The sequence below is a fragment of the Heterodontus francisci genome, chromosome 32 (genome assembly GCF_036365525.1).
Source record: "Heterodontus francisci isolate sHetFra1 chromosome 32, sHetFra1.hap1, whole genome shotgun sequence".
Lineage (NCBI taxonomy): Eukaryota > Metazoa > Chordata > Chondrichthyes > Heterodontiformes > Heterodontidae > Heterodontus > Heterodontus francisci.
This window is the reverse complement of record NC_090402.1, coordinates 59786389-59797131: the sequence shown is the minus strand read 5'-3', so window position 1 is coordinate 59797131 and position 10743 is coordinate 59786389.

The following is a 10743-nucleotide window of genomic DNA, read 5'->3' as shown; positions in this document are numbered from 1 at the left end:
CGGTCGTATCAGATCTGCAGTGGTGAGGAACTGCTGAGTGCAGGAGATGAATGGAGCCGGCGGTTGGGTGGGGAGGCTTCATAAACACCTGGTTTAGACCTCAGACACCCAATAAGAAGCTCCTGGTCCCATGTTTGCACTAAGCGGGATAGCAGCTGTGGGGCTTCTCCCCGTGACAGGCCCAGGTTAACAACTGTCATCTTTCCAGGGGACAATGTGCAGCAGGGCGCATGGGTGGCCATCCTGGGCCAGGAAGCAGGAGGAGAGAATGTTGTAAATTTCTATGCTGGACTGACAATGATGACTTTTGCAAACTCCTTTTACAAGGGCTGAGAAGAGGAGGATTTACACACAGCAAACTCAAACCAAGTGAAATGTTTGTCTCTTCTAAATTTCTATCTTGGACTGACAGTTTTTGTAAATTCCTTTTACAGATTATTTGAAGGTGAAAATTTGCAGACGGGAAAATCAAAACAAACATTACGTCAAGATCTGACAGGGAGTGACTCGATTCATTAGGACCTGGATATCATTGGCCTTTGAATGTGGAAGGAGAAATGTTTTTCTGTTCTGTCTGTGGAAAACGATTTCAGGTATGTGCATGACTGGGAAAACACTGAGATACACAAAGCCCTGGTTAGACTCCAACTGGAGTGCTGTGTTCAGGGCACACCTTAGAAAGGATAGATTGGCCTTGGAGGGAGTGCAGTGCAGATTTACCTGAATGATACCTGGACGCAAAGGGTTAAATTATGAGGATAGATTACATAAATGAGTCATAAAGTCATTACAGCACAGAAGGAGGCAATCTGGCCCATTGAGCCCACCATGCCAGCTATCTACAGCAATCGGTCAGTCCACAGCCCCACTCTATCACTGGATCCCTGCAAGTTTATTTCCCTCAAGTGCCTATACAATTTCCTTGTGAAATCATTGATCATCTCTGCTTCCACCACCCTCATAGGCAGCGAGTTCCTGTCATTACCTCTAACTGTGTAAAACAACGTTCTTCCTCACATCATCGTCCATCTCTTGCCCAGAACGTTAAATGTGTTCCCTAGCCCTTGTACTATCTGCTAACGGGAGCAGCTTTTCTTTGTCTACCTTATCTAAACCTGTCATAATCTTGTAACATCTCTATCAGATCTTCCCACAACCTCCTTTCCTCCAAGGAGAACAACACTAGCTTCTCCAACCTAACCTACAACCAAACATACGAATTAGGAGCAGGAGTAGGCCCAATGTTGACCCCTCGAGCCTGCTCCGCCATTCAATAAGATCATGGCTATCTGATTGTAACCTCAACTCCACATTCCTGCCTACCCACAATAACCTTTCACCCCCTTGCTTATCAAGAATCTATCTACCTCTGCCTTAAAAATATTCAAAGACCTTTGAGGAAGAGAGTTCCAAAGACTCATGACCCACTGAGAGAAAAACATTTCTTCTCATCTCTGTCTTAAATGGGTGACTCCTTATTTTTAAGCAGTGACCTCTAGTTCTAGATTCTCCCACAAGAGGAAACATCCTTTCAACATCCACCCTGTCAAGACCCCTCAGAATCTTATATGTTTCAATCAAGTCACCTCTTACTCTTCTAATCTCCCGTGGATACAAGCCTAGCCTGCCCAACCTTTCCTCATAAGACAACCCACCCATTCCAGGTATTAGTCGAGTAAACCTTTGAACTGCTTCCAATGCATTTACATCCTTCTTTAAATAAGACTCCAGATGTGGTCTCACCAATGTGCTATATAGCTGAAGCATAACCTCCCTACTATTGTATTCAATTCTCCTCACAATAAATGATAACATTCTATTCGCTCTCCTAATTAATTGATGTACCTGCATGCTAACCTTTTGCAACTCATGCACGAGGACACCTAAATTCCTCTGCATCTTAGAGCTCTGCAATCTCTCACCATTCAGACAATATGCTTCTTTTTTATTCTTCCTGGCAAAATGGACATTTTCACCTTGGAGCTAAATTCTGGTAATTCTCATCTGCACCCTCTCAAGCACCTTCACATCCTTCCTAAAGCATGGTGACCAGAACTGGACACAGTACTCTAGTAGTAGCCTAACCAGAGCTTTATCAAGTTTACGCATAACTTCCCAGATTTAGCAATCAATACCTCTATTTATGAAGCCCAAGATCCCAAATGCTTGCCATCTATTCTCTTAATATGCCCTGCCACCTTCAATAATCTATGCACATGAATCCCCAGGTCTCTCTGTCCCTGCATTCTCATCAGAAATGTGCCATTAACTACATATTGCCTCTCCCTATCCCATTTATCAAATTGCACCACCTCAATGAGGGTTATAATCCCTCGAATTTAGAAATTTAAGGGCTAATTTGATCAAAATTTTCAATATATTAATTGGAACGGATTGAAATTATTTCCGCTGTTTGGGGAATCTAGGACTCGGGGGCAAAGTCCGAACATTGGAGCCAGACCTTTCAAGAGTGAAGTTAGGAAACACTTCCACACACAAAGGATGATAACAGTTGGAACTCTCTTCCACAAACAGCAGTTGATGCTAGATCAATGTTAATTTTAAATTGATAGATCACAGAATCACAGAAGGAGGCCATTCAGCCCATCGTCTGCACCAGCTCTCCGAAGGAGCAATTCACCTAATGCCATTCCCCCGTCTTCTCTCCATAACCCTGCACATTCTTCCTTTTCAGATAGCAGTCTAATTCCCTTTTGAATACCTCAATTGAATTTGCCTCCACTATACTTTCAGACAGTGCATTCCAGACCTTAATCATTCACTGCAGGAAGAAATTTTTCCTCATGTCGCTTTTCTTTCTTTTGCCAGTCACTTTAAATCTGTGCCCTCTTGTTTTCGATCCTTTCACGAGTGGGAACAGTTTCTCTCTATCCACTCTGTCCAGACCCCTCATGATTTTGAATACCTTTATCAAATATCCTCTCAGCCTTCTCTTCTCCAAGGAAAACAGTCCTAACTTCTCTAATCTATCTTCATAACTGAAGTTGCTCATCCCTAGAACCATTCTCGTAATCTTTTCTGTACTCTCTCCAATGCCTTTGCATCTTTCGTCAAGCACGGCACCCAGAACTGGACTCAATACTCCAACTGAGGCCAAATTAGTGTCTTTTATAATTTTAACATAACCTCCTTGCTCATGTACTTTATGCCTCTATTAATAAACCCCAGAATACTGTATGCTTTATTAACTGCTCCCTCAACCTGTCCTGCCACCTTCAATGACTTATGCACATATAACCCCAGGTCCCTCGGCTCTTGCACCCACTTTAGAGTTGTACCCTTTATGCTATATTGTTGCTCCATGTTCTCCCTACCCAAATGAATCACTTCACATTTCTCCGCATTGAACTTCATCTGCCACCTGTCTCCCCATTCCACCACTTGTCTATGTCCTGTTAAAGTTCTACACTACCCTCCTCACAGTTCACAATTGTTCCAAGTTTCGCATCATCCATAGATTCCATCCTTGCCCCTCAGGGATATCCTCTCTCTCCAGCACTGCAATGCTCTCCTTAATCAATACCGCCACCCCTCCCCCTTTTCTTCCTTTTCTATCTTTCCTGAACACTTTGCATCCAGGAATGTTTAATACCCAGTCCTACTCTTCTTTGAACCAGGTCTCTGTTATAGCCACAACATCATGTTTCCACACATCAATGTGCACCTGTACCTCACCAATCTTAGTAACAATACTCAGTGCATTCACATACATGCACATCAACCCTGATTTAGACTTTACTTTCTCCCTTACTCTGACTCCACCGAATAACTCACTATTCCCTACTCTACTGTTATCTATCTCTCCAAGTATTCTGTGCACCATGGTATTCCTCTCTGATATTTCCTCCTGGTTCCCACACCCCTGCCAAGTTAGTTTAAACCCTCACTAAAAGCAGTAGCCCCACAAAGAACTTTGTCCCAGCTCTGTTCAGGTGCAACCCATCCAGCCTGTACAGGTCCCAGTGTCCAGGAATCTAAAGCCCTCTCTCCTGCACCATCTTTCCAGCCACACATTCATCTGTACAATCCTTCTATTTCTATACTCACTTGTGATACTGAGAGTAAACGGAGATTACTACATTTGAGGTCCTGCTTGCTAATTTCTTCGCCCACTAAACTCTTTCTGTAGGACCGTACCCCTCTTTCCACCTATACCAGTGAGGCAACACACCATCCTGGATTCACATCTGTTGCCACAGAAACACCTATCTGTTCCCCTGACTATCAAACCTCCTATCACTATCACTCTTCCAGTGCTTTTTGTACGCCCCTGTGCAGCTGAGCTGCTGTGGTGCCATGGCCTTGGCTCTGGTTGAACTCCCTAGATGAACCATCACTTTCATCAGTATTCAGAAATGAATACCGGTTGGAGAATGAGATGCACTCAGTGGTCTCCTGCACTACCTACCTGTTTCTTCTTGACTGCCTGCAGTCACTCATTCACTCTCTCTCTCTGCAGGGTGACCAAATCTAGAAACGTTCTATCCACGAAGCTCTTAACCTCATGGATGCACCATAGTGATCTAGCTGCTGCTCAGGTTCCGAAAACCGGAGCTCGAGCTGCTGCAACTGGCGCCACCTCCTGCACAAATTATTATCCAGGACATGGGAAGCATCCCAGAGTTCCCACATAGCACAGGATGCGAACTCTTGAGGTTGGAGCAACATTCCCATTCCTCTATCTGTTAGTTAATAACCTTGCTACTGCTAATAAACCTTTACCAATATTATTAAACCTTAATTCTATTTATGCTCCTTATTAATGCTAATAAACCTTATTAATACTGATAAACCCGACTAATACTTAGTGCACTCTTATTAGTAGTAGTAAACATTACTTTTAATAAAAAGATAAGAGTCACCTGTTAACTCCATAGTTTAGATAAGATAAATAGGAAAGACTCACCAGCCAATCACCCTAGCTTCCCTGTAATGTTACACCCCAAATTTTTCTTTCCAAACGTGGGTTCTGAACCAAAAGACTGGCCCCGCTCATGCTGGTTCCTGCTGCTCTCTTAGATCTTTACTGGCCAAAGCTATTAAGGAATATGAGGCAAAGGTGAAATATAGAGTTAGATCACAGATCTGCCATGATCTCATTGCATGGTGGAACAGGCTTGAGGGGCAAAATGGCCAACTATTTTTTTATTCATTCATGGGATGTGGACATCGCTGGGTAGGCCAGCATTTATTGCCCATCCCGAATTTCCCTTGAGAAGGTGGTGGTGAGCTGCCTTCTTGAACCGCTGCAGTCAGTGCTGTTGGGAAGGGAGTTCCAGGATTTTGACCAACCTACAGTGAAGGAACGGTGATATAGTTCCAAGTCACGATGGTATGTGGCTTGGAGGTGAACTTGCTGGTGGTGGTGTTTCCATGCATCTGCTGCCCTTGTCCTTCTATGGATTTGACGAGGTCACGGATTTGGAAGGTGCTGTCGAAGGAGACTTGGTGAGTTGCTGCAGTGCATCTTGTAGACAGTACACACAGCAGGGACTGAATGTTGAAGGTGGTGGATGGGGTGCTAATCAAGCTGGCTGCTTTATCCTGGATGGTGTTGAGCTTCTTGAGTGTTGTTGGAGCTGCACCCATCCAGGCAAGTGGAAAGTATTCCATTACACCTGACTTGTGCCTTGTAGATGGTGGACAGGCTTTGGGGAGTCAGGAGGTGAGTTACTCATGGCAGAATTCCCAGCCTCCAACCTGCTGTTGTAGCCACAGTATTTATATGGCTGCTTCTGTTCAGTTTCTGGTCGATGGTATCCCCCAGGATGTTGATAGTGGGTGATTCAGGGGTTGTAATACCATTGAACATCAAGGGGAGATGGTTAGATTCTCTCCTGTTGGAGATGGTCATTGCCTGGCACTTGTGTGGCGCAAATGTTACTAGCCATTTAGCAGTGCAAGCCTGGATGTTGGACATGGGCTGCTTCAGTATCTGAGAGTTTGGGGATGGTACTGAACATTGTGCAATCATCAGCAAACATCCCCACTTCTGACCTTATAATGGAGGGAAGGTCATTGATGAAACAGCTGAAGATGGTTGGGCCTAGGACACTACCCTGAGGAACCCCTGCACTGATGTCCTGGGCTGAGATGATTGACCGCCAACAACCATAACCGTTTTCCTTTGTGCTAAGTATGACTCCAACCAATGGAGAGTTTTCCCCCCGATTCCCATTGACTCCAGTTTTGCTAGGGCTCCTTGTTGCCTTGCTCGGTCAAATGCTGCCTTGATGTCAAGGGCAGTCACTCTTACCTCAACTCTTGAGTTTAACTCTTTTGTCCATGTTTGGACCAAAGCTGTAATGAGGTCAGGAGCTGAGTGGCCCTGGCGGAACCCAAACTGAGCGCTAGTGAGCATATTATTGCTAAGAAAGTGCTGCTTGATAGCACTGTCGATGACCCAGTCCATCACTTTACTGATGATTAAGAGTAGACTGATGAGGCAGTAATTGGCCGGCTTAGATTTCTCCTGCTTTTTGTGCACAGGACATACCTGGGCAATTTTCCACATTGCCGGGTAGATGCCAGTGTTGTAGCTGTACTGGAACAGCTTGGCTAGGGCGTGGCAAGTTCTGGAGCACAAGTCTTCAGTACAAGTGCCAGAATGTTGTCAGGACCCATAGCCTTTGCAGTATCCGGTGCCTTCAGCCATTTCTTGATATCACGTGGAGTGAATCGGATTGGCTGAAGACCGGCATTTGTGATGCTGGGGACTTCAGGAAGAAACTGAGATGGATCATCAACTCGGCACTTCTGCCTGAAGATTGTTGCAAATGCTTCAGCCTTATCTTTTGCACTAATGTGCTGGGCTCCCCCATCGTTGAGGATGGGGATAATTGTGGGACCTTGTCCTCCAGTTAGTTGTTAATTGTCCACCACCATTCATGACTGGAGGTAGCAGAGCTGCAGAGCTTAGATCTGATCCGTTGGTTATGGGATCGCTGAGCTCTGTCTATCGCATGCTGCTTACGCGTGTGACATGCAAGTAGTCCTGGGTTGTAGCTTCACCAGGTTGACACCTCATGTTGAGGTATGCTTGGTGCTGCTCTTGGCATGCCCTCCTGCACTCTTCAGTGAACCAGGGTTGGTCTCCCAGTTTGATGGTAATGGTAGACTGGGGGATATGCTGGGCCATGAGGTTACAGATTGTGGTTGAGTAAATTTCTGCTGCTGTTGATGGCCCACAGCGCCTCATGGATACCCAGTTTTGCATTGCTAGATCTGTTCAAAATCTATCCAATTTAGCATGGTGGTAATTCCACACAACACATTGGAGAAGATGTGACTTCATCTCCAGAAGAACTGTGTGGTGGTCACTCCTACCAATACTATCATGGACAGATGCATCTGCGACAGGTAGATTGGTGAGGACGAGGTCAAGTATGTTTTTCCCTCTTGTTGGTTCCATCACCACCTGTGCAGGCTCTGTCTAGCAGCTTTGTCTTTTCGGACCCAACTAGCCCGGTCAGTAGTGGTGCTACCCAGCCAATGGACATTGAAGTTCCCCACCCAGAGTACATTCTGTGTCCTTGTTTCTCCCAGTGCTTCCTTCAATTGATGTTCAATATGGAGAAGCATTGATTCATCAGCGAGGCAGGAGGTGGTAGGTGGTAATCAACAGGTGGTTTCCTTGCCCATGTTTGACCCGATGCCATGAGACGGCATGGGGTCTGGTGTCAATGCTGAGGGCTCCCAGGGCAACTCCCTCCCGACTGTATACCACTGTGCTGCCACCTCTGGTGGGTCTGTCCTGCCGGTGGGACTGGACATACCCGGGGATGGTGATGGCAGTGTTTGGGACATTGTCTGTAAGGTATGATTCCATGAATATGACTATGTCATGCTGTTGCTTGACTAGTCTGTGGGACAGCTCTCCCAATTTTGGCACAAGCCCCCAGATATTAGTAAGGAGGGCTTTGCAGGGTCAACAGGGCTGGGTATGCAGTTGTCCAGTGCTTCGGTCGCTGCCGGGTGGTCCGTCTGGTTTCATTCCTTTTATTAGACTTTCTAGCAGTTTGATACAATTGAGTGGCTTGCTAGGCCATTTCAGAGGGTATTTAAGAGTCAGCCACATTGCTGTAGGTCTGGGATCACATGTAGGCCAGACCAGGTAAAGACGGCAGATTTCCTTCCCAAAAGAACATTAGTGAACCAGGTGAGTTTTTACAACAATCGACAATGTTTTCATGGTCACCATTAGAATGGCTTTTAATTCCAGATTTTTTATTAATTGAATTCAAATTTTACCATCTGCCATGGTGGGATTCAAATCCATGACCCCAGAGCATTAGCCTAGGCCTCTATTACTAGTCCAGGGAGATTACCAGTATGCCACCCCTCCCCTGCTAGAATCATAGAAACTTAGAGCACAGAAGGAGGCCATTCAACCCCTTGTGCTTGTGCTGGCTCTTTGAAAGAGCAATTATGCTTAGTTCCACACACCCACCTGTTGTGCGTAAGCCTGAAAGTTCCCCTTTCTCAAATACCCGTCAACTCCTTTTAAAATTACTCATAGAATCCACCAGATTCTTATTGGTCGATCCCCTCATCCCTGGAACCAGTCTAGTGAACCTTTGTTGCACTCCATCAAGAGCAAATATGTCCTTCCTTTGGTAAGGAGACCAAAACTGTACACAGCTGCAGCCTCGCCAGTACCCTGTATAATTTTAGCAAGACTTCTTTACTCTTGTACTCCAATCCCCTAGTAATAAAATCTAACATATCATTTGCCTTCCTAACTGCTTGCTGTACCCGCATGTTAACTTTCTGTGATTCATGTGCAAGGACACCCAGGTCCCTCTGAATGCAAGCATTTTCCCTGTCTCTCACAATTCAAAGAATATTCTACTTTCTATCTTTTCCTACTGTTCGAGTGAAATGACTAAGACAAATCACTCGACACTCAGGGTGCGTTCCAATCGTCAAATGGTTTATTGATTTACACCGGCGGGGAGCAAGACGCTGGGCTCACCAAGCGCTTCTCCACCGAACAAAAGAAATCAACGGGTCTGAGACATTTACTCAGCCCATCCCGGCTGGATACAATCCAATCATAACGGTTATTGATTACATGCATTACATACATTACCAATAAGATTACTAATTAGGCATCATGTGGTTGTGTGATTGGCTCATGATGAACCCCTGACCATCTTATGATGTTTACCAGACCCCCTTATCGACTATCCTTTAGCCTTCACAATGAATCTTTCTACCTTTATCAGGCCTGCATTCCTGATTGCTTTGAGCAGCCTGCAGGTACCCAAAGCAGCTGTCTTATACACTGACATGAGGGGCCCTGCTTGGTTAGACTAACTGTCTGTGTCTAGCAGTACCATTCCCAGAGATGTGACTTAGCCAACCTTGTCCCACAATGCCTTGGGTAAACACTCCATTTTGTAACAATATGTGGCTTTACTTTCATCTTGTATATATTTCTTTTGGGCCTCCTTATCTCGAGAGACAATGGATACGCGCCTGGAGGTGGTCAGTGGTTTGTGAAGCAGCGCCTGGAGTGGCTATAAAGGCCAATTCTGGAGTGACAGGCTCTTCCACAGGTGCTGCAGAGAAATTTGTTTGTTGGGGCTGTTGCACAGTTGGCTCTCCCCTTGCGCCTCTGTCTTTTTTCCTGCCAACTACTAAGTCTCTTCGACTCGCCACAATTTAGCCCTGTCTTTATGGCTGCCCGCCAGCTCTGGCGAATGCTGGCAACTGACTCCCACGACTTGTGATCAATGTCACACGATTTCATGTCGCGTTTGCAGACGTCTTTATAACGGAGACATGGACGGCCAGTGGGTCTGATACCAGTGGCGAGCTCGCTGTACAATGTGTCTTTGGGGATCCTGCCATCTTCCATGCGGCTCACATGGCCAAGCCATCTCAAGCGCCGCTGACTCAGTAGTGTGTATAAGCTGGGGATGTTGGCCGCTTCAAGGACTTCTGTGTTGGAGATATAGTCCTGCCACCTGATGCCAAGTATTCTCCGAAGGCAGCGAAGATGGAATGAATTGAGACGTCGCTCTTGGCTGGCATACGTTGTCCAGGCCTCGCTGCCGTAGAGCAAGGTACTGAGGACACAGGCCTGATACACTCGGACTTTTGTGTTCCGTGTCAGTGCGCCATTTTCCCACACTCTCTTGGCCAGTCTGAACATAGCAGTGGAAGCCTTACCCATGCGCTTGTTGATTTCTGCATCGAGAGACAGGTTACTGGTGATAGTTGAGCCTAGGTAGGTGAACTCTTGAACCACTTCCAGAGCGTGGTCGCCAATATTGATGGATGGAGCATTTCTGACATCCTGCCCCATGATGTTCGTTTTCTTGAGGCTGATGGTTAGGCCAAATTCATTGCAGGCAGACGCAAACCTGTCGATGAGACTCTGCAGGTATATATATATATATATATATATATATGAGTATATATGGTTAGCTGCATTGGCCACAATTTTCCTCCACTACCAAAGTGCATAACTTCACAATTTGCCACATTGTATTCCATCTACCATGTTTTGCCCACTCATCCAACTTCTTTGTGTCCTCCTTATTGCTCCTAACTTTGTATCTTCAGCACACCTGAAGAATACTTTACACTCAGTCCCTTCATCTAAGTCAGTATATAGATTGTAAATAGCTGAGGCCCAAGCACTGATCATTCGGGTAACCACGCTAGTAACAGCCTGCCAACCCAAAAATGTCTGTTTATTCCTACTGTTTTCTT